Source organism: Lissotriton helveticus, chromosome 4_1 (assembly GCF_964261635.1).
Source record: "Lissotriton helveticus chromosome 4_1, aLisHel1.1, whole genome shotgun sequence".
Classification (NCBI taxonomy): Eukaryota; Metazoa; Chordata; class Amphibia; order Caudata; family Salamandridae; genus Lissotriton; species Lissotriton helveticus.
Genome location: NC_136063.1, coordinates 808884715 through 808910381, shown reverse-complemented (window position 1 = coordinate 808910381; position 25667 = coordinate 808884715).

The following is a 25667-nucleotide window of genomic DNA, read 5'->3' as shown; positions in this document are numbered from 1 at the left end:
CTTGCCCAAGCAAACACACGGTGGTTTGGAGCAGTTCGACTATCTACTTGCCCGGCGCATCCTGCTACAGCAAGTGCCGAAGGAAGCCGACCCTCCAGCAGACTCACTGAGAGAGACGCTGTCTTTTCTTTGGCCGAGAAATCCAGCTACATTGTTTCCAAGCTACCCTTGCGGGTTGTTGGGAAATCGAGTCTTGAGACTGACCTCCTTCATTCTAAACGAAGGTACGGAGCTGATTAGACCCTAAGAGAAATCTTGGATAGATTCTTGGCAAAAGAATACAAAACTTATGCTACACCACACTTAGGGCCTGATGTAGAAAGGCCATTACCGGTCGGTAACGGCCGAAATCGGCTGTTACCGACCGGTAATAGGCTTTTGTTATGTAGGGGGCAAATTTACAGATTCGGTAAATACCGAATCAGTATTTACCGATTCGGTATTTACCGAATCATCATTTACCGATTCGGTATTTACCGAATCAGTAAATGACATGTAGGAAGCACTTTAAACAGTGATCATGTGCTTTAAGGATTCGTTATTTACCACCAACTATTAGTTGGTGGTAAATAAGGATTACCTTAGAAAATGCCAATCAATGCATTTTCAACTGTGCCATGTGGCATACATACATGACCTTAGGGCATGTATGTGTGCCACATGTGCACACAAGCACTAATCAGGGGTGCAACAGGGTGTCAAAGTGACACCCTGCCACCCTTGACTCTTTCCCTATTTTACTGAATCGGTATTTACTGATTCGGTAATTGATATGCATTCCTATGGGCCACCAGGCCCATAGGAATGAATAGCAATTACCGAATTGGTAAATACTGATTCGGTAATTACCGAATCTTAACGATTCGGTAATTTTTACCGATTTTTTTATCTACAAAGCAATTACCGATTCGAAAATACCGAGTCGGTATAATTCGGTATTTTCGAATCGGTAATTTACAGTTACCTACATCTAGCCCTCGTACTAGACTTAGGTTAGGTACATCGGGGTAGACGTATTTTAGAAGCACCAGTTGAGTACTTTTTAGCCTTTGTTATTTATGTATGTATTTATTTATGGTCTAGGAACCATACCATGCTTTTACAGTATTATTTTTATAATACTCTTCTTACTGTACACATTATACTTTGCAACCAGTATCACGATTGTAGCAGTTAATTTCTTCTGCTTGAGAAAGAAGACTGTTCAATAAATACTTTTACTGACAACGCCCGTCTCTCTATTTCTCTGCACCTCTGGTGAAACGAAGCATGCATGAATGACTTAGTAAAATATCTATCTATTGTTTCCACGACTCTGAAGATCAGTTTTATCTTGGGGAAACAAAGTTGTCATGTTGATGCGGGTGTCAGAAACTAAATCCCTTCTTGTGAATTCGAGAAAGTTTCTAGTGACCTCTGAGCTAGCTGGCACTCACAATTAAGTTTAATATATTCGATAGAGACCTAGTAGACATAAGCCCTAAGTCATATCTATAGGATATATTATTCCAATGCGCAGAGCCTATTGGGAATATAGGAACTACACTACATGGTGCCCATCGTTTGGTTAGGCACTAATTTAACGCTAGATACTAGAGTAACTCAGTCGTGCTTTTCACAGAGACCCCTTTTTTCCCGTAAAATACTCCAATAGACGTCTGGAGTGGGTTAACGGATAAAATATCCGCCATAACTGAGTAGGACGAAAAATCCTATCTATTAGTTTTTGATTTTGTTCAACGTTGAAGGATACAAGAGAAGCTGTCTCAATCAAGAGGAAGGTCTCCTCAAAAGGAGGCCTCTGAAAAGAGGGATAACCTCAGTAACAGGGAAAATTTGAGAAAACCTGATAGATATCAAGATACTGATACACGTTCCATTCGTACCTTTCAGACTTCCTCGCAGAAATCCGAAAGAAGAGGACGATCAGAACACAAGGAAGAACGTGTGAAGTCCAAAGAGGATCAACACGTTCCGAAAAATAAGAAAACTCAATTTAGCAAAATGAAGGTAGCAAGTCTTAAAATCAGACATGCCGAGGATCTTGAGGACACAACTCAAGAACGGGGAGTGGGCCCAGACAATGCTGGACAGCGCAGCAGAGATTACCATAGCTCGCAAGATCCTGAAGGTTCATTTGGAGACAGTGGACCTGAATGAATACATTTAGGTTGAAACTGCCGATACCAGGGTTAGTGTACCCCATAAGTTACATAAAGTAGCACTCTGATTAGAAGGGGATATAACTAGAAAAATAAAAGCACTCTTTCTGGAGAAGCTATCAAAGGGTTATGACATTCTTCTGGCTGAAAAAGACTGGCCTCCTGAATTTGTCAGGGAGTGCCCACATGGTGAAGAGATCATTATACCAGCCTTCTCAAATCATATTCCTATTCATAAAAAATACACCTATGCCAGAAAATGGGCTGTAGCCAAGGCTCGAGCATTATATAAAAATCATGTGGGATGGGATGAGGACTCTCCTCACCATAAGATCAAGATAAAAAATTAACCTACTGCTCAGAGGCAGTATCCAGTTAAGCAAGAAGCTAAAAAACAGGTCAGGGAGATCCTAGATCAACTTGCATACCAAGGGGTGATTGAAACATGCACCTCGTCCATGAACAATCCTTTGTTTCCTGTCTCCAAACCAGACAATACTTATTGTCTAGTTTTGGACTACAGACATTTAAATTCTTGTTGCAAAACCTTTGCAGTACAAAATGCACATAGTGCAGCACTGATGAATATCATTGTGCGCAAAAAATATAAAACCACATTAGATATTTCAAACGGTTTCTTCTGTCAAAATATCGTACCTGAAAGCAGGTACTTGACCGCTTCCTCAATTATGGGGACACAGCGTCACTTCTGTCGTCTTCCACAGGGATTCAAGAACAGTCCTGGGAATTTTTCAGCCAGAGTAACAGAATTACTGCAAACGTATGATGATGAGGCATTATCCTTTGTCGATGACATCTATCTTACAGATGACGATTCGGACAGGCACTTGACCAGGGTGAACATTATAATACTTGGATTCGCCTCGGAAGGGAATAAATTCAACTTTAAAAAATCAAGAATTTCCCACCTCAGCGTCCTATTCTTGGGATATGAACTTTCAAGTGAAGGCAAAAGCCTGGCAGCAAATTTTTTATAGAAATGTGCGCTGATCCAACCTCCAAAAACGCTGAAAAACTTACAGTCAGTTCTAGGATTCCTGAATTTCGGAAGAACTTACATTCTAAATTACGCATAAAAGGTTACACCTCTCCACAAATTAATCAAACCTGATTTCAAGCCTACTAATTGGACTCAAAAACACACTGAAGTTTTGTGTTCAGCGCAAACAGACATGTTAGCAACAACCCATTTACAGACACGACACGTGTAAATGCACGCAACCTTGTGTAATCTGAATCATCCCAGGGAGCGGCGGATTCACGTACCTAACCTTTAATGAAGGTGAAAAGGTACCAATAGCTTACAAATCACACTTGTACACACAAGCTGAAATTAAATTCACTTCAACAGAAAAAATTCTGACAGCGGTTCAAACTGCAGTAGCAAAAGAGAGAGCCCTCGCACAGGGTAAACGCATAAAAGTCGTTACTCCTGTACCTGCTTTACAGACGAAGGCAAGCATTCCAAATGCAAAAGCTTTACATCCAAGATGGATACAATGGGTTAATTTTCTTGCTGCAACAGACATTGAATATGTTTTTGACCCCTACTTGAAGACTCAAGAATTTCCCCAACACGAACAAGAATGTCCTCTGCCCACCGAGATTCTGCCTCTAGAACATTATACATGTATAATTTATACAGACAGATCAGCACAACCCGCGATGGGGGAAAAACGAGCTTACAGTGCTGCATGCGCGATTTTTAAAGGTCGCTGGCGTGATGGTAAATTCAGACCTTTGGTCACAAAAACTCAATCCCTCGGAGACTGTACAGTTCAGTGAGCTGAACTCCAAGCTTTCAAGATGGAGCTTGAAAATACCGATCGCGAATTCCCCACACTCATAGTGTGTGCTTCGTATTACTGCGTCCAGTCTTACAATGAATACTTGCATAATTGGGTTCTAAATGGTTTCAAAGACACAAAAGGTGGCACAATCAAGCATAAATTGCTTGGGGAACAAGTAGTTCTTTTACAGAAAGAACTACAGAAGATTCACGTGATCCATACACTGAGTCATCAGCGTGATGGCGTTCACGTTGCAGGGAATTCATTGGCTGATGAAGCCGCAAAGGCGGCTGTACAATCAGCTTCCGTAGCTGCAATCACTCGTTCAAAAACAAAAATAGATGGTGAAACAATGCTAGCTGTCAATGCCACAAGCAAAGGCAGCGTAGCAGCGTTACCTCTAAACTATCCACTTGAATATACATACATAATTGATGCAAACTCTGTTCCTTTTGCTTGAATCCCTGGAGTGGGGGATAGGGTAATCCCAAACAGGAATCCGAGAGGTGCTTTGATTCAAGAAGCACATATGGGAGAGGGTCTGATACATCAAGGGATCTCTAAATCTCTACTAGAATTACAAGAGATGTACTGGTGGCCAGGGATAAGCACCCACATTTACGAATTTAGAATTATTTGCGATGTCTGTTACAGAGATCACAGCTTGGAGCTCCACCAGATTCCTGACTACAGTGTAGCCAGCCCAGTACAGACACCCTTGTTAGATAGCATTAGACTATCCACATTTGGATAAGGCCTCAGTGCTAGGCTGACGCCTGAACTGTTATAAAAGATTTGCAAGTCTTTATCGGCACATACGCAATCGGCACGCTTCATTCTGACCAGGGTCCAGCTTTCAGCTCTCGGGCTTACAAAGAGGCCATGGCCAGCTTGGGCGTTGGATTGCGGTACTCAAGTCCATTCCATCCTGAGGGAAATTCGGTTGTGGAAAGAAAAAAAACGTGACATAAAGCAATCTATAACAGCCAGGATATTAGGTTTGGGTAACGGGTGGGTCAAACATCTAATAAGTGACCAACGTAGTCTTAATAACCTGCCAAGAAATTCTCTGGGTGGAATCACTCCATATGAAATCCTTTGTGGTACTAGAATGATGGTCGAAGATCTCGATTGTCATACTTCAGTGGTGGAACAAAAACCATTTGATATCAAAGACCGTTTGGCTGTTTTGCAGGACTTCAATGAAACAAGAAGAAGTCTAAGCAACACAATACAAAAGCCAATAACCACTGAAGAAAAACCACCTGACCCAGCAAGACCTGTCTGGATTCCAAAGTTTGGGGATCTGGTCAGAGAGAAAATAGCGGATGAGGAATTTAGGCCTTATTACAGAAAACCAGTACCTGTACCAGCAATCCATGGATCAAGAACAGTGCTACTGCCGCCCCTTGCTAGAAGAAAGGAGAACCGGTCCGTATCATTTGACCTGGCAAAACTACACCATGTGGCCGATAATAAGTAGTAGGCCGAGTTGACTCCAAAGATGTAGCAGGCGACCAAATCTTGCTACCATCCAAGCGGTTCAAACTGAAAGACTCATCACCTTTGAAGAATCTGCAGTGAGAAAAGAAGGACTATGCAACAAAGCCATAAACTTGTGCCTCTTGAAACCCAAATAACAGTTTGTCAAGAAAGTCACGTGTACAATGATGTAGGATCTGACTATACTAACATGTCAAGGGAACAAGCAGCTCCAGCGATTTCAAATAATCCGGATGCAATACCAACAATTGACAGAACTGCCCCTGGCTACTTCATCAACTTCGATACCTTTTCTGAGGATCCCAGTGACCCTGAAACAATGCCAACAAACAAAACTTTCAAGGAACAAGTAAAAGAACTTTTTCACCAGCATGCAAATACATATCTGGTTTCACCATGGGTTGAATTTTGGATTGTGTTAGGTGTACTTTTTCTCCTACTATGGCTCATTCTTTCTTTAAGTTTGGGAAAGTTGATAGATGGAAAATATAGTAAAATGGACACAGCAAGTAAGAACATCAACTTGCTCCTGAACCACACAAATTATCTCATCGTGAACAAAGAGAGCTGTCATCAGTAAACATCACAGCCGTTCCTCTACCAGGTGGTATAGCATGGGATAGTAGTGATTATGACATTTATGGCGCTATCAAGCTGCTGAATATTCCACTCCAGTTTAACGTTTCCTTGAGTGATTTTGTTTCACCGAGTACATTTTCTTATGATTGGGCCTTTTAAACTGTTAAAAACATTATGGCAGATTTAAAAATGTCAGCTAAATTTGCAAAACATGAATACTTAGATGGTTCATCAAATTATGAAGAAATGTATTGTTTTAATAATTTTCGTCATCATTATTTGCCCAAATCTGCAAACCCTAGAAATGCTTTAACTTATAATCAATGGGAACATTGTCCAACGCCACCAAAGGGTAGCTCAAAAACATTTTATGAAAAATGTCCATACTTCTCAGGTTTGAATGTCACAAATCCAGAAACATTTTACTTTAAAAATGTTAATAAGACAGGCATGAAAAGTATGTTAACTAATACTAAGCAAATTTATTCTGCAGCCTTTTATGCTCAATTGTCCACATTAGGTTTTGACTTTTGGAAAGACAACATTGAGACAAAAACTGGCTGGGGCACAAAAGACTGACAGTTACAAGGTTTAGAAGCATTATTCAGAGCCTGCATCATCCCAGAACAAATAATGTTCTTAAATGAAACTGTTCAACAGACATCTTGTCTCGGCCTGGCTAAGATAAACGATTTAAACAAACCCTCCATACCTAACCCCACACCTGATAGTAATAGAACTACAGATGAGGAGGTAGACGTAAATTATATTTTGCAACAAAACAGAACTAATTCTGATAAGAAAAAAATTGTCAATCTGGCCCACAGACACGAATACCTGTCAAGATAGATTCCTGAACAAGACACAAGGGTTTACAGTAACTAGGCCAGATCCAAGTAATGTCCAGAGTCAACATCCAGGGATAATAACAACTTACAGTGCAGGTAAACTGTGCCTTGAGTGGCTACAAAAGTACACACTCCCAGAAATAAAACAACACTTAACTTTACTGCAAGATGGCGCTGAATTGAGAGACTTCTTACAACGGCCTCGTAAACCACGTCATAAACGTTTCATATACGTCGGTATTTACGCTGCTTACAATGAAGCATGGAAAGTCACGCAAATGGAAACTGCAGAACGAATACGAGAAATTGATCGTATTAATTTGGAGAAAGCTCTCTCTGTAGTTGACAATGGGTTAACAACTCTGTCATCCAGAATGTATTCTTTGGACACCATTGTATCCTCTGCCATAGACATAATGAAACAGGACTTGCTAATGTTACAACATGGCCAGTCTCAGTTACGTTCAATAATGCTGCTAGGCTGGACTGTACAAAACCTTCGTTCAGGCTATGCGCCTTGGCGTCTAATAAAAACCACGTCATTGTTTACTGGATTTAACCTTACATATAAACAAATCTCTTTGGCATAGAGGGGAGCAGACTATACGGTGCTGAGCTTAGAAAAACTGGAAAGATTACCATTAACTGTTTCTGAGAAACCATCTGTTGAATGGATAATACATGGCACCATCACGATACCAGTGACGATTTTTCAGTTCAATATTGCTTAAAACGCATACCAGCAGGCCTGCATGAAAGGTTGGGTAAAGAATACATAAAGTCGACCTGGGATTTACCATACACACACAAATTTTGGAGTGGGGAAAGGAGGTATTTCTTAGTGGTAAAAAAAGCAAAACAACATTAAGCGGTACACTTCTATGTTTAGGCATTATTTAACATGGAGCCTGTAATAGTTCCTCCAGCAACTTATCATGACACCTGCAGGGTTCCCCGGCAGCAGTGATAGGTCCAATTATTAGGCAGCTTTCCAATGGGAGCTACATAATGCTGAATGATCACAGCTATTGTGGAATGATGCCAGGAATAGCCTATCTCGTTAGTGTGTCAGCCAGGGTCACTTGCTGTATTCAAGTATTGTTTCTGAAAATAAAACAGACAGGGAGTCACCACTATGGCCTTCACTGAACATCTCTTCTATACGAATTGATACTTTATGCAGAATGATAGCCATTCTTTTAGCAAAAAATGGTGCCACTGACCTCGCCCAGAGAGATGTATGATCTGCAAGTTGCAAGGTCCTCTGCGGTGATACGTACCTTATTATCAACAAACTGCCCCATACATTTCGCAGAAATGTTAGGTCGTATCTTAAATAACCCTGGGCGTAGTGTGCGGAGTGGGGCTTCGCGGAGCTACGTGAAGAGGGCGCAAAACTACGCCCACCCGCGCACTCCGCGTAGCCCCACTACGCGCCGCCCGCCTCCCTCCCGCCCTCCCTAAATATTTAAATAAAAGGAGTCAAACTGGTTTTAAAAACACTTACCTGTCCGCCGCGTCCCCGGGGCTCCCTCTCCCGTCCCTGGATTCGCGCCGCCGCCATTTCGGATACTAATGCGCATGCGCGGCCGCCCGGTAAGTGTTTTTAAAACCTTTCAATCCTTTTATTTAAATATTTAGGGAGGGCGGGAGGGAGGCGGGTGGCGGCCGGCTACGCTCCGTCTGCGGAGCGCGCGTAGTGCCGCCTGGCTACGCCCGCTACGCAAAATGCGTAGAAGACGGCACTCCGTGCACTCCGTGCACGGAGCGTAGCTGGCCGCCCACCCTTAATCTTAAACATGTCTGATACCAGTGGTATTGTACATGTATTTAAGATGATTTTTTCGGGTCTGTTAGCACCCTTTGAAGCAGTCCTAGGCATTTTTCCTAACTTCGTGCACTTGTGTGTTCGGCGACCTGCCTCTCATCTTGGGACTCGTAGCAGGGATACCACTTTTTATTCCTCCTTCTCCGTATGGCAAGTCCCGTCACCAGCGATACCCAGATTACCATGGAGAACACTCTTCTGGCAATGCAGTATCTTGAACGCATAACACAGATTCTTGGCTTGGCTCGTTTGAGAGATCTGAATACCACGTGGTTCCTGTCATTCAGACCAATCTGGCAAGATTGTATCTTACCTGTTCTACGATGCCTGCTTTGTGGAGAGGAATGCGTGTTGGATATCTGTCTAACACTTCCATCAGCACTGCCAACGGATGTTGACGCTTTGCTTGGTCCGGTAATGGCTCGTGCATTGTGTTGCCCCCAACGGGCTACCAATCCTGATGACAGCATTTATTGACATCTCACTGGGAATTCCTGCAGAGGGTGAGATACGCGGACCATCAGGCACACAGGTACCATCTACTGCGAACATTGCTAACGCGGCTGACGCTGACGGCGATGCTTCTCATCTGTGTACGATTGATCTACTTAATGAAGTGGTTCAACTTTCATCTACTGTGGTAGACGATTTCTTTGCCAGCCTAGACGATTTAATGTTTTCTCCTGACACCGAGAATAACTTTTGAAGTTAGCAAACAGCGTTCTTTCAACTCTGAAATTCGACCTTTGCTGTTTCAAAACAAAACATTTCTAACTTTGGAACTCTATTTTTCTACGATTTGAATTGACTTATTTCCAAAAATGAACTTTGGCACAAAGCAATCTGCTTAAAGTAGAACTATTCTTAGAGAACAAGAATTCTTTGAATACTTCCTAGAAACAATATTGACCTTATCCAGAAATCGAAAACAGTTTATATATTCTGATTTGGGATGGTCTCGACTTTTCTTCTGTAACTAAGAGCCATTTCATAAATGGAATTTCGTGATTCATTCAGTTGCCATTGCCAATATCATATTATATGCTTACAATGAAATCATTACTTTTAAATGCGTACTGTGCAAATGTCATTTTATGTGTACAACGATTTTCAAATGCATTTTATGTATTTTTGGGTGGGATTGTAAACACATGCTTTAGATATGTTTTAGTGCTGAGATTTAGTAATGTTGAACATAATAAAGTCGAGTGGGTGTTGTATAGCATTTTCGGACCCTAGTGTAACTTTCCTGATTCATGCCCTTATATAGGTATAAATCACCATATCCTTATATAGGCATAGAAATCATAACCATATTTAGACATAGCTCATGCAGTCCAAATACGGCATGGCTACTTCCACTAGTTCAGAAAATCCACAACGATTTCTTGGAAAACTCGGCTTCAGCAGCTAGGGACTTGACCTTGCTTGAATATTGATTTGTCCAAGAACTCATGGAGTTTTCAAAGAACTGAGACTCTTTGATGATGTTATTATGTCCACCTTTATGTCAAACTCTGCACCTTCAAGGTATAAATATGCCCACACTTGCCCAAGCAAACACACTGTGGTTTGGAGCAGTTCGACTATCTACTTGCCCGATGCATCCTGCTACAGCAAGTGCCGAAGGAGGCTGACCCTCCAGCAGACGCACTGAGAGAGACGCTGTCTTTTCTCTGGCCGAGAAATTCAGCTCCAGTGTTTCCAAGCTACCCTTGCGGGTTGTTGGGAAATCAAGTCCTGAGACTGACCTCCTTCATTCTAAACCAAGGTACAGAGCTAATTAGACCCTAAGAGAAATCTTGGATAGATTCTTGGCAAAAGAATACAAAACCTATGCTACACCACACTTACTTCTTCCCTCGTACTAGACTTAGGTTAGGTACATCGGGGTAGACGTATTTTAGAAGCACCAGTTGAGTACTTTTTAGCCTTTGTTATTTATGTATGTATTTATTTATGGTCTAGGAACCATACAATGCTTTTACAGTATTATTTTATAATACTTTTCTTACTGTACGCATTATACTTTGCAACCAGTATCACAATTGTAGCAGTTCATTTCTTCTGCTTGAGAAAGAAGACTGTTGAATAAATACTTTTATTGACAACGCCCGTCTCTCTATTTCTCTGCACCTCTGGTGAAACGAAGCATGCACGAATGACTGGGGTAAAATATCTATCTATTGTTTCCACGACTCTGAAGATCAGTTTTATCTTGGGGAAACAAAGTTGTCATGTTTATGCGGTTGTCAGAAACAAAATCCCTTCTTGTGAATTCGAGAAAGTTTCTAGTGACCTCTGAGCTAGTTGGCACTCACAATTAAGTTTAATATATTCAATAGAGACCTAGTAGATATAAGTCCTACGTCACATCTATAAGATATATTATTCCAATGCGCAGAGCCTATTGGGAAAATAGGAACTAGACTACAAAGTGTGGTGATGCCCTGCTAGCACCGGGACACTCATCGAGTAGCTAGGCACTACACAAATGCTGTCTCATTCATTCATTCATACATTAGAGATTAATTTGTGATAAATTGTGATGGCCATTCTAGCCATCAGAGGAGGGAATCAATAGAGAGAATTTCCTCATTTTATCAATTAAACACATTTAATTGGAAAGCGTGACATTTTATGCTGAATAACAGATGCATCATGGCACTCTTCTCATTTCCAGGGTTTTACCGATTCTTACATAATCTACTGTAGAATGCTTGAAATTGTGTTCCTTAACACTCCTCCTCATCTATTAACCCCTTCGACGCTCATGACGAGCTGGGCTCGTCATGGCGTAGCCTCCTCGCACGCTCATGACGAGCCCAGCTCGTCACGTAAAGTGCGGTTTCGCAAAACCCAGCGTACGGGCGGAATTCCGCCCGCACGCATGCGGTTAAGATCTCATACTGGTGATGCAGCGCCTCATTCTTTGTATTCTTGATGGGTATGCACCTCATGACAATTATTAAAAACTTAGGGGCTGATTACAATGGCGAAGAGACCACCACTGACAGTCTGTCGGGACAGGCTCTCCGTCATCGTAACCAACTTTACCACACGCAATATTATGATAGCGAGCGGACGTGTGGAGGTTGTGAAGACAAACCGTGATGCATACACCAGGCTCCTTGAGCCCACCGGTGCGGTGGAGGGGCGTGTAGTTCCTACAATGCTGGTGGTGCCTACCAGGCACCGCCGTTGGGATTCCCCGCCATGGAAATGCTGGCGGAAAGGGACATTGTGGGCCCCTACCCTCCTACTCCTTGGTTGTGGGTGTTGGGGGGCATCTATTGTACCCCCTACATATCCCTGTACCATGTGGCAGCCAGCAGCAACCCACAATGTAAAATATAGGCATTGCAACTGCTGTGATGGCGGTCCCATTGCAATGCCTACTGCGAGACCGCCGACAGCATGTCGGGCACACCCAATCCCCGATAAAATGGCGGATGGACTGAAGTCCATCCACCATCATAATCAGCCTCTTAATTTCCATTCCCCTCAGTCCTCACGGTTTTAATGGAAGGCCTTCAATCTTCATTACAGTGGTAGTGTATGACATGTTTATAATGGGCACTTACTTCAATAAAGGAAACAATCAATCAGTGAAGAAATATGTTTTTATTACTTAAAATGAGTTTAGCACCAACAGTAGAGTGTTGAGGTGCACTTTTTGATAATTACAGCAATCGATTCAAACATTAATGTCAGGGCATTCTTTGTGTTTTGGAATGTACTACTTTGAGTACTATAAATTAGGACATCTCTCCAGAACACATTAAAGCCATTCACCAGTTACCTTTTGTTGGCATGCATTTGTAGAAAACAGTATTGAGATACTATAGGAGTGAGGGGACTAGGAGGCTTCAGAGGCTGCGCTCCTACACAATTAAACAATGTAGTTCTAAAAAGTATGAGTAGGTTTCTGTGAGGAATCCCATGCTTTCCATTACTAGCTTGGAAAAAGTAGAAATAATTTCTCACATAGTACATTCACACGAATGTCAAATCAACATTTTAGCCAATAAAAAAATAATTTCAAATTCCTAAATCAATTTTTTTACAAAGAATAGAATATAATAATTAAAAGGACACAAAAACAACACACATATGACATTAGGATCTGTTGTAAAAAAATCAAATGTGTTCATGGAATACCATAGAGAATTTCTGATCCATTATAGGATGCGACTGACTGGGATCATTGATGCCCTCCATTTCTGAAAGGGTAACATAGTTAGTTAAGATAAGGTCTAGTGGCTCACAAATGGTCAAGAGTTTTAGCTTTGCCCTTTGCCCCTTTTATAGAAGTCAAAATCTGCTTTTGAGATGAAGTGGGAAGCTGTGGTTGAGATGGGCTCCATATGATCAGTTCATTGATTTTGGGATCCTACTTAAGCTCCAAGCTATGCAACAACATATTTGATTGGGAAACCTTGGAAATCATAGCCAGTGAAGGTTTTACATCACTAAGTGGACTTAGAATCTTCTGAAGAATTTCTGGCCCTCAAAATCTGTCAGTGGGCAAGAATATAAGCTACACCTAGGTATGGCTCCATGAGATTGGACACCTGGTATGAGATGTCTGACTGAATTCTTTCTTCTTACATTAAAAAGCTGTAATCAGGGCAAATGAGAAAATGTTGTCCTCTGAAGTCATTTTTTCATTAAGTAGCCTCCACAATTTGCCCTAATCCTCCAGAGATGAAAAATTGAAAGCTTTTTCAGACGTTGTAGCAAACATTCTATAAATTCCGCTTTAGCATGCCACATATTCCGAATCTTCAAGGGAATATTCCTTGGACAAAGAACATGGGTTCAATTCCATTTTCCCAACGGGTATCAATGGTATTTTACTAGTAGATTTTATAATCCCTGTTTCCTGGATCTTCCACAATGGAGGAGGAAAACCAGATGATAGGATAAAGATTAAGGAGCAATGATTTATCTCAAATATTAACATTAGATGGTCGGGTTACATAATAGGGAGGATCGGGATAATTGATGAGATTCTCTTTAATTATCTTCATCCAGTAATATTTGCTGCATACCGTATACCCCACTCTGGCAGGATGGATATAAGCAATGATAAACCCCTTGTACTGATGTATAGGCTTAGTGTCTAGGCTTAGTGCTACTGTCGTTCATTTAGGACAAGATTTACATTCTTGTCCACACCTGTTCTAATCTAAGATAGCGCCCATGTTGAGGCATAACACTAAGACCAGTATTGTAGGTTCATGATAGGTCAGTGGCCACATGTGACTGGCATGTATCAGGAAATAGGATTTAAGGGTGTGGATTAAAACAAGCTGGTGTTCTAAAGGGAACACATGGTTGTACATCTAAGTGACATTAATCTCAAGGAGGTAAGGCGAGCGAGGGATCCTTCATCCCATTAGATTACACTATGTCAAAACATACAGTTTGAGTCCAGTTGCACGAGGGAAATTGAGCCCTTCTTTATACAGCTTAAATACTGTTATTGTTATCGTCACTTATAGAGCACACTATCACCCTACGGGTATCCTAGCGCTATCATACCTGTGCCCAACTGAGCTCATGGTACGTGGGGTATCTAAATGAGTAAGTGAAATCATGCTCTAGGATAGAGCCATGTCTTCAGCCTTTTCCTAAACTGAAGAAGCTCTTCTAGCTGTCCCATCTCAGGTGGAAGGTTGTTCGAGAGTCGTGCAGCTGCGATGCCAGAGGCCCTACCTGCTGATTTAGTTCTTTTAGATCTTGGCACTTTTACCAACTTGGCAGAGGAAGAGCAGAGGCTCCGGGCAGGAGCATACCAAGAAAATGTGTTCTGCATTGGTTTAGGTCCAGCCCCATGCAGAGCCTTGAACACTATTCAGAGTGACTTAAATTGTACTCTTTGCAATACAGAAAGCCAGAGGAGCTCCAACAGAGTCTGGGAATCAGATGAGCGTTGTGGCTTTCTTAAAGCTAGCTTATCTGCCATTGTTTGACTCCTCTGGGGTCTCTCGATCAAATATCTTGGGGACTCCAGCAGCAAGGCGTTTCAAAAATCTAGCCTGCTTAAGATGGTACTTCTCACTATCAGCGCTCGGGCCTGGGCTGGCAGTATGGGGAGAATCTTGCGAAGGGCTCTCATAATGGAAAAGCAACTCCCCACTGTTTTATTAACATGTGTTTCTAGGCTCAGTCTGTCATTGAGCATAACTCCTAAGTTACGCACTGTTGCAGAGGTTGCCGGTGGAGTGGCTGCGGGTAGGGGCAAAAAATTGATGGGAAGTGGTAGAGAAAACTTCCCTGCTGCCCAGTAGATGACCTCAGTCTTACCAGCATTAAATTGTAACAAGTTATCTTTTAGCCAGTGTGCCGTATTCTGCATGCAGGCATGAAAGTCTTCCAAGGATATAGACCGGTCCCCCTCAAATGATAAAATAGGTTGGGTATCATCTGCATAGTTTACAATATTGACATTGTGAAACCTTATGACAGCAATCAGAGGGCTCATATAGATGTTAAACAGTATTGTACTAATCGCAGATCCTGAGGGACACCATGCAGAATGTAGGTGAATTCAGATTGATAAGGAGGGAGGGCCATTGCCTGTCGCCTATTAGATAGGTAGGATTGCAACCACTTCACGCTGTGCCCACTACCCCAATCTCTTCGAGTCTGGAAAGAAGGACCTCAAGGTTGACCGTGTCAAATGCGGCAAACAGGTCAAGCAAAATCAGTATAGCTGATTGTCCCCTCTCTGCTCGCATTCGAAGATTGTCCAACACGGTCACTAGACCGGTCCCCGTTCCATGGCCGGGACGGAAGCCAGATTGCATGTCCTCCAGAATGTTATTGGTTTCTAGGTACTTAGAGAGTCTCCTACTGACCAGTCGCTCTACAATCTTTACTGGGTAGGGTAGCAGAAAAATAGGTCTATAATTTTTAGAGCAAATTGGATCAAGCGTTGTTTTTTTTCAGAAGTGGTTTCACCAGTGCCGGTGTATGGGGAACAGTTCTGTTCCTAATTCCTTCCAGATTTTGTGTGGTAATGGGTCCAAAGGTGATCCTGAGGAAACGCCTAGAGCCACTCTATTAAAATCCTCCACTGAGAATATCCCAAGGTGGTCTAAGGAACTTGGGTTCTCCATCCCTGCCCTTCTCAGCTTTTTTGTATCTGGTGAACCTCTAGTATTATCATAGTGATCTTCTTCCTCCCAAGTCAAATCGCCCATTTTGAGTCCATCAATAATCTTTCTTATCTTGTCTTCAAAAAAGGTCGGTAGACTGTCACTGAGGCCCTGATGGGAAGAATCTTATTTTTAGAACAGTCTGGATTAACCATATCATTCATTATTCTAAAAATACTTCTTGTACTATTGGGAGCTTTCAAAATGGTATCAGGCAAGTGCTCTGCCTTTGCTATAAAAATGTCTTTTTTATAGTTAATGATTGCTGCCTTCCAGATGATTTTGTCCTCGTCTGCGTAAACCTTTCTCCATTTCCTCTCAGCCTGCTTACATCCCTGTTTCATATTTTTTTATTTTTCATTAAACCATGGGGCCGAGGGTCTACCTACTTTCTTATGATTTTTTAAAGGGGCACTCTGGTCTAGCCTAGAGGTTGTCTGTGCACAGAAGGCCGCATAGTTTTCTACCACCTGCTTATCTACACTAAAGCACCCATTAAGGGGGAATACGGGGGCGGGTAGTCTCGCTATAAGTAAAGGGGGTGGGTTACATTTTAACTAACCAACCACACCTTAATAATGCATGCCCGCATGTTGGTAGTGGGGTGAAGCGTAGCGGATTATACTCGCTTTGTTCTTTTAAATAGCAATGCGTGGACACACAGATGGGTTTCAAATGTGGCTGGTGTTAGAAACAGAGATTTTGTTTTGGTGCTCCCTTCTTCAAGAGTGTGCGGCACCTATACCCTGCAGGGATGAGGGTTCAAGATCTCCACTGATGAGCTTCTTAGAGCCTAGCCTAAGGCATTATGGTGAAATCATTAGCCAAACTGTTTTCTCAGTGAGTAGGTTTGTTCCATGAAATATGTTACTGGTTGAAATCTAACCTTTCCAAAAACTACATTCTGAATTGAGCCCACTTCACAACAATGCATAAAGTAATGCATATGTGAATGTGTCAATAAAACACTTGTGGCACTTGCTTGCTTACCTAGCAGCACAAAAATATTTTTCACAATATTTTTATTCAAAGTAATACATAAATATAGGTTATGAAACTGTTATGACCAGCACTAAATACTTGTTAGTTACAATTATCAGCTTAATGAACTGCAAAAACACAAAGGGCCTAATTCACAAAGGTAAATTTATACTTTTGTGTAAGTTTACCATTGTGAGCTATTCACAAAGGGATTTACGAGTAGTAAACCTACCTTTTTATGTGCTGAGAGTCCGCACTTGCAAAGATATTACTCATAAACCCCCTTGTGAATGGTATACAAGTGTAAGCTTACATGAAGGGGAACGTTTAACTTTATGAATCAGGCCCAAAGAAAACAATTCTCTGCTAGAAAAACTGATACATTAACCCCAAGAAAAAGTAAGATTGCATTTAGAAGCAGTGGTATCCAATTTGCATGCCCTTGGAGATACTTAATGCTGCAATCTGCACTTGACTGAAATAGGGTGCAGCACCGTGGTAGGCCTTCACTCAAAGTCGCCAACTATGTTCGTCCAATCAAGCCCTCGCCGCGATTCTACGCATCCGAAGAGGCCACCATGGGAGGAAGATCTTTCTCCTACCTAGCGGCCAAAACCTGGAATTCCCTCCCCACCCACCTCCGCCTCACACAGAACCACCTCTCCTTCAGAAAACAACTCAAAACCTGGCTATTTGATAAGTAGAGATCCCCTCTCCCTCAAGCGCCTTGAGACCCTCTGGGTGAGTAGTGCGCTATACAAATTTTGACTTGACTTGACTTGACTTGAAGTCCCAGGAGTCAAAGACATTTGGTTGCTGAAGCAGACTACAGTAGCCTGGGCCATTATTGGGGGTCCCTAGACTTTGAGCTGTGTGGTTCTAGTAGCAGGCTGAACTATCTTAGGCCATTACTAGAGGACCCTGGAGTCAGAGACAAGTGCTTACTGTAGCGGGCTGCAGGCTGTACAGTAAGCAGCTTTAACCTAATTCTCTTCGAAAACAATCAACATTAGAAGTTCAAGAGTAATGCCTAGTTCCTGTTATGTATAATTCAAAAAGAACAATGTGTATAACATAATTAATATCTTCTCTTAGCAACTTATCTAATTTGGGTAACTCACAGCAATGAGCTGCACACAATAACTATAATCGAATCAATATTAAGCTTTTATTAAAAAAAAAAAGCTCCCCAAAGCTTTCCCTTAATGTGTACATTCCTGACTTTCATAATAGTGTTTGTGAAGGCCCATGAACACTTATATGATTTTAAGCTGGTAAATATCTGACAGCATAAACATGTTCTGCATACAAAACCAGAACCAAAGGCGTATTAATGTTCGCCCAGTTGATTTAAGAAAATGGTCTTTATCATTGTATAAAATAAAAAAATAAAATACAGCTCAAAATGACTGATCTGAAACACCCAGATCAGGTGTGGACTATGTGAGCCTTCATTCATCTGCCTTCTTGAATAATCAGAAGTCTGCAGTGTGTGATGGACATTTTTATATGAACACAGACCCACTTCCTGCCGGGCTGGCATCTGTTCCTACCAACAACCAGTTTTGTTTAGACTATTATATTATAGTTTATTGTGGTTAGATTTTATTGTCAAAATCAAAAATTTATACGTGATCTAGCACATTGAAAAAATAAATCGGACAGGTTTAGAAATCCTTAAATAACCTTTACCACATACAACTTAGATTTCTCCTTGGACGGAATGTCCATCAACACACCAATATTCGGATCTAAAACGTGCGGCATAGATATATATGTGGGTAATGTATAGGGGCAAGGTCATTATTAAGGTTTTCTGACATGCTTTTGAGTGAACTTGATAAAAGCCCCCTCATACTTCTTGATTTACTAGTCTCGCGGCTACCTTGAGCTCGGTGGAAGTGATAGAGCGCGCGAGGCCACCCGACCAACAGTTTTCGCCGTTTCCGGCTTCAGGGCCCATATACCTTTCAAATCACCATATACATCGATCAGGTGACTTCACGAGCTCTATCAGGTTGGTGTGTGTGTTCCCTGCTACCAATTTTTAGTGCACCCGACTTACCATCCACCGATGCAGGTGCCTAATGACCACAATGAATCAGGGAGCTAGCTGTAAAGGAAAAGGCAGCAAAATACAAACCCAACCAATATCATTCAAATACTGTTTAAATGACCACGGACAACTGGAAGTTTTAAAATGTTTATCTAAAGTTCAATATTTTCTTGCATGAGATACAGCAAAATAAGGCAATCAATAACCAAGATAACGTAAATCACATAGGCAGAAAGAAATAATGACAGAGTAATCATCAAAGTATTAGTAAAATGTAACGAGAAAAGATACTATGCAAGTCAGTATTATCTAAACAGGGATAGACTATGTGTGTGTTACTGTAGAAGAGCTTATAATGAATAACACGCTTCACTTAAGGTGAAGGGGCCTTTGAACAATCTAGGCAACGAAGTTCTAGACCATATCAGAAAATGACACACTGCTATGCAAAATATAATTTCTAACAATTGAGAAGACATAAGAATAACTTTGCAAAATTATAAATGACTGTTCAATAGTTGCGGAAAGGCATGGAAATATAACATATGCAATGTTGAACTTTTATTTAAGCAAAAGTTAGAAATTCAGAAGGTGCAAGAATTTTAAGAGGTTCAGAGTAATATTTACCTAGAAAAAGGTGTGGAAACCAAACCCTGGCCACGGGTCAGTTAAGGACAGGAAACCCTCAAGGAAGGATACCCCTCAAAGGACAGCAGGTGCAGAATGGACACCCAGGACAGGATACCCTCGGAATAGGAATCAGGACAGGACCCTCAGGACAGGACAGCAAACCCTCAGGACAGGACCCTCTTCAGGACAGGACCGGAACCCACAGTTCGGAAGCAACGCCTGCACTCCACCCGCTCTGCAGCTATCGATCAAGACCCCGATTGGGTCAACGAACTCCCAGTTAAGTGCCTTGCCAGCACTTTAAGGTTCAGTAAAACCTTAGTCTATGGTCAAATTCGGACAGAGTGCTCCACAGCGCTCTGTATCTTCGGTCACCTATTGAGTGCGTTGGGTCAGTGACAGGTCAGCTAAACCAGACAAGTCGGACGGTTCACTAGGTGAACCCAGGGTAGATATACAGTTTGGGGACAGTGTACCACCCCCCAATGTTGCAAAGTGTCAGAATCCCTCAATTTCGATTGGTCCTAAGGTAGGGTTTGGGTAACACACCAATCACAATACGCGAATTGAAGCCTTCATTAACATATTTGGGTACCGCCTAGCAGATTTGGGGTTCCCATGAGCTAACAGTAGCGCAACAATACAATGTATCACATAAGGAGCCACATTCGCTGTTCTCGCAGGGCAGAGGTGACTTTCTCAGGAGCATCTCGCCCATCATTGCCAGCTGGCTATGTTCCATCAGCCAAGGTCCCTCGTGCTGCCGAATGTTGCACAGGCGCAGAAGGGACCTCCAATATGGCTCTCCTCTCACTCAGACCCCCATTTCCCGCGGTACATGAAAAGTAAGCGAAAACAAATTAATACATAATAATGTCATTATGAAAAACACATCACAGGGTTGGTACTTTTAACTCATCATCAAGATATAAACTTATGCAATTAAATGTTAGCTACATTGAGACGGACACAAGAGCAGTGGCACGAGCTGTACCACATGATAAGCACAACTATGAATTACGCATGCGCACAACTTTCCCTCCACTTCTGCAGACGCGTCAGGACACGTGAGTGTGGCTGACGCATGCGCAGTAACTAAAATACAAGCGGCGGCCATTTTAGAGGACATGGATTAAATTCATTAGAAATACACATAGGCAAGCGTCATAAACTTTACTCAAACTTAATATGAATGTTAGTAAGACGTACATTTATTACCTTGTTATACATAAACGAGGTTCTTGATTTCGGCAAGCCGCAAAATATGCGAAGCTTTGCTTCATCAATCCCCTCTTTGATGATATCTACTATCATCACAAATTATAATGGAACCAGATGCCAACTTTCTTTCACACTTTATAAAGTTCTATTTCTTCCAGCAACCGTTCTAGCTTTTCTCTTTCAGTTTTAGCAGGGTGAGAAGTCTTCACCTTTTTGTATATCTGATCATTCACTTCCTCTAATTCAATCTCATCCACACTTCGTTTCACTCCTCTTGCATTAACCTCGTGCTTTTTGGTGCGCTTGCGGTATTTACAGCATAAGAAAATGGAAAGTATAATAAGACCTATAATACCAATTGGCATCAGAATTTTGAATAATAATCCTTTACCTATGCTAGCAAGCCAATGACCTACATTTGAGAGACCATCTACCAGTCTCTTCCAGGCACTATCAACCTCGAGTGGTTTGAGTTCCTTTGCCAAATTAGTAATGTTTTTCACATATCTTTTGATCTGTACACTTTTGTCCGGAATATAAGTGCAACAATGTTGCGCCTTCAACATCCGGCAGACTCCGCCCTCTTTCGCTAATAAGGTGTCAAGAGCAAGTCGATTTTGTAAAACCATTGATCTGATCGCAACCATTTCAGTATTGACCAGCAGAAATCCATGAGCTGTTTCAGTAGACAGCACATCTACTATAGTAGACAATTTGCAAATTCTGTGAGTGTTCAGAACCACTCCCACTCCAGGTATCAGTGCACTGAAAATACTACCCATAATTTCACCTATACTTTCTCTTTTACTACGCACTAAGCCGTTAGTATCTTCATTGCTTCCAGCTTTTCCATTCACATGGTATATTTTCGGGAAAACAATGCCAAAGTAGCAGCTCCCATACCAGTGATCCGGCAATTTGAAATAAGCCTTGTCCCCACAAATGTAATAAATTCCAGGAAACACAGGCTCTGACCCATTTTTGAAACCCCAACCTCCAATTACCTTGTAATTATGTTCGCATTCACTGGAACCAATGAAAACATTATTATAATAGCTAGTCCTCTCGCGGTGAAGACATAGCTTGCCTTTCTTTTCAAAATCCAGCAACAGAGCAGGACCCGCTCCACCAGATGAGGTGCCTTCCATGTTTTCTGCCCACTTTGGCTTTTTCTGACTTTCGTCATTAGCCTTCTTCTGAATTTTAATTCTCCTTTTCTCTGCCATGTTCAGGAACATTTTTTCCTGCTCACGCAAAGAACAAGTCAAGTTATCTCTGTGTGCATCTGCTATGTCAATGTTCCCTATAGTCAGAAAGTAGTCTCCCATATATCTTATGGTGTCAGTTTTGGTATGTACAGGATTCAAGTTCCCACGTATAGGCAGTTCAGAAAAGATCACGTCATTGTTAGAGTAATAATACTGTAACGGTCCCCTTTTGTAAAATAAACTAGCTAAAATGCTACAGGAAATTCCATATGTCAATGGCAGATGATGGTATGTCACGCCTTCAGCCACCGAAGTAGGTAGCTTCATGCAGACATAGCAATCTTCAATTTCCATAGTCTCTACATAGTGTATTAACAAGTTTGCGAAAACATTTAAATGTGTCCTGTTCTTCATTCCATGATAATGTAGTCCTCCCTCATCTGATGCTTCTAAGTCTCGTTTAGTTTGTCTCAATGCTCTCTCATGTCTTTCTACACTCTGTGTTGTTAGCTCCTCACTGTCAGTATTTACAACTTCAGTAGGGACAATGTTAGTATCTTTACTTACAGCAAAGGGAATGAAAATTGTTAATCCTATCCAGATAACTATCAGTACTACTACACTACATATACACACCTTGCAACACGTCTTAAAACGGCTGCAACTAGGTCTACCATTCACCGTTGAATCAGACATTTTAGCTCAGAAGGAGTGTTCTCACCCCTCTTTTTTACTTTTTTACACAACTAGCTTACTTTGTGCGAATTCACGGTGGTTCGTCTTCCTCTTCAGCTGAGTACTCTGGGACAGGTTCTCCGTCGCTCACGTCAGTTATATCAAGATCTTCAAGTTCTTCCAAAACCAGTGTCCATTCAGGAGACTTGTACTTTTTGTTTTGTCTTTTTATTCGCTCACTCCTTCTTTTGGAAGAGTCTTCTTCTTGCTCTGCTATTCGAGCACTTCTTCTTGCTTCTGCACGTTTTTCTTCCACTGTCTTTATCCTTAGTCTCAGTCTTTTTACGAACCTAGGCTCAAGGTTGTTTCTTTTCTTTAGTCTCTTAGTCGGTACTTTGACTTCACTCTCTTTCCTTATTCTCTTGTTCTCTTTATCTTGTGGTAATTCTTCTCCACTTTCTTCTCCTACTTCCCTTATCTGACTAGTTCCAGGGCTAGCATCAAATTCTTCTGCCTGGTTGCTAATCTGGCCTTGTTCAGGAATATTTTGTTTTTGGCTTTCGATTGTCTCTGTTTCTGTTCCTGTTTCCTGAACCCGTTTTTCTAACTCTATCTGATCCTGTTCAAGCACTTCGATCTCTTGATTTTCTTCTGCTCGAACTATTACTCTATGTCTAGTCTGTCCCTTATCCACATCAGGAGTTAATGGAGGAGTATCAAACACTTGTTCTGTATCTTGCACTTGTTCAGTATCGGGCACTTGTTCAGTCTTATTCACTTGATCTGTATCAATCACGTGCTCTGTCCCTGTCTGACCTTCTCCTTCCTCAGTTTTGATTTGAATCTCAAGTGGCTGAGGATCTTCGCCTGTGCCTTGCTGTTCCTGACTAGTCCACTCTCTACCTTCACTAAGTCGTTCTCTTGTTCTGATAGGATCTTCGGTCAGATCAATCATCGGTATCCATTCTTCTGGCCATATGCTTGGCAGCTCGTCTTCAGCTACTCCTGGCTCAGTTTCCTGGACCTCTTCAGCAGGCTGGTTTCTTGGCAGTTCGCAGTCAACTACTCCTGGGCCAACGTCTGCTGTTCCTGCAACCTGACTGGTGCTGGGCTGCTCGTTGTCAGTTGCTACTGGTCTGGCTCCTTCAGGGTCCTCTGCTGGTTGCCCTGGTTCTTCAAATCCTTTGTCTGGCAATACCTTCTGAGTGTGTCCGGCGTGGATCCACTGGGGAACACCTGCGACTTTCACTGCAGTGGTTGTTACCAGGATTACTTGGCGTTTAATTCCCCACCTTGGTGCCAGACAGCTTGATCGAGTGTGCTTCTTTATTTTGACCCAGTCTCCTGGAACCAAGTTGTGGAGAGGAGTCGTTGGATTAAGGATGCCGTCGTCTCCAATCTGGCGAGAGATAGAACGCACTTGGTCACCCAATCTTCTGCAGTATTCAAGCACCAAATCATCAGTAATACTCAACAGTTTGCTTCCTGGCACCCATGCTTGTCTCATCACTCTTCCCATAATGATTTCATGGGGACTTAGGCCTGTCTTGCGGTCTGGAACACTTCTCAGTCCCATCAGGACCAGGGGCAGGGCCTTCACCCAGTTCATGCCAGTAGCATCTGTCAGTTTTGCTAGTCTGTTTTTGATAGTTCCATTTACTTGTTCCACTATTCCAGAAGCCTCTGGGTGGTATGCACAATGGAGTTTCTGCCTTATTCCAAAGGCCTTACAAAGTTCAGCCAGTATGTCATTCTGGAAATGTCCACCCTTATCTGATTCAATAATGCATGGTATTCCGAACCTAGGTATCAGTTCTTTTAGTAAACACTTCGCTACTGTCAGTGCGTCACTTTGAGGAGTAGGGTAAGCTTCTACCCATTTTGAAAATACGCAAACAATGACAAGGACATATCGTTTCCCTTCACAACGGGGCATGGTGATGAAATCAACCTGTATCTTTATAAAGGGACCCCCTGACCTCCCAATCTTGCTCAGCTCAACCATTGTCCTTTTGCCTGGGTTCATCTGTTGACATGACAGGCACCTCTGGCAGAGGGACTCTGCTACCTTCCTGAACTTTTTACTGTACCAAGTCTGTTGAAATACCAGAATCATGGCATCCCTACCAATGTGTGATCCTTCATGTATTAATCTTGCCATTGTGCCAAGCAAGTGTCGGGGTAACACAGGCATACCAGTTGGGCCCAAAATCACACCATCCACACGTCTCGGTCTACAGCCATCCTCCTTCCATTTCTCCCTTTCTTGCCAAGGAGCCGACTCCTGCCACTCTCTCACCTCATCCCATGTAGGCACTTCCTCAAACACCTGAAGCTGGCAGCTGGTTCCTGGCCCCCCTCGTTTTGGATTTACAATATACCGATCTTTGGCACACCATTGAGCCACTCGATCAGCATAATCGTTTCCCAGAGATACTCTGTCCATGCTCCTTTGATGAGCAGTACATTTTACCACTGCCAGTTCTTTGGGCAACTGGATGGCCTCTAAAAGGTCATGAACAACTTTTGCATTCCGAATGGGAGTACCTGAGGAAGTCATGAATTCCCTCTGCAGCCATAATTGGCCAAAGTCATGCACAACGCCATAACAGTACTGACTGTCAGTATACACTGTTATGCGTAAGTCCTTCCCAATTTTGCAAGCCATTATCATGGCTATCAATTCGGCTACTTGTGCAGACTTGATGTTATATAGGTAACCTGCTTGTTCAATTTTTGTGAAAGACACTACTGCATAAGCAGCACTCAAGCCTCCTAATTCATGTCTTAGGCAGGAACCATCCACAAATAGTTCTTTATCATGCTCAGGCAATGGTACTTCTTTTATGTCTGGGCGTGGCTTGGTACTGAACTCTGTCAGATCAATACAATCATGTTCATCATCATCCCCACCTTCCATTTCCAAGGGGTCGGGGAGTAAGGTGGCAGGGTTCAGAATACCGCACCTAACAATGCTTACATTTGCTGCACCCACAAGA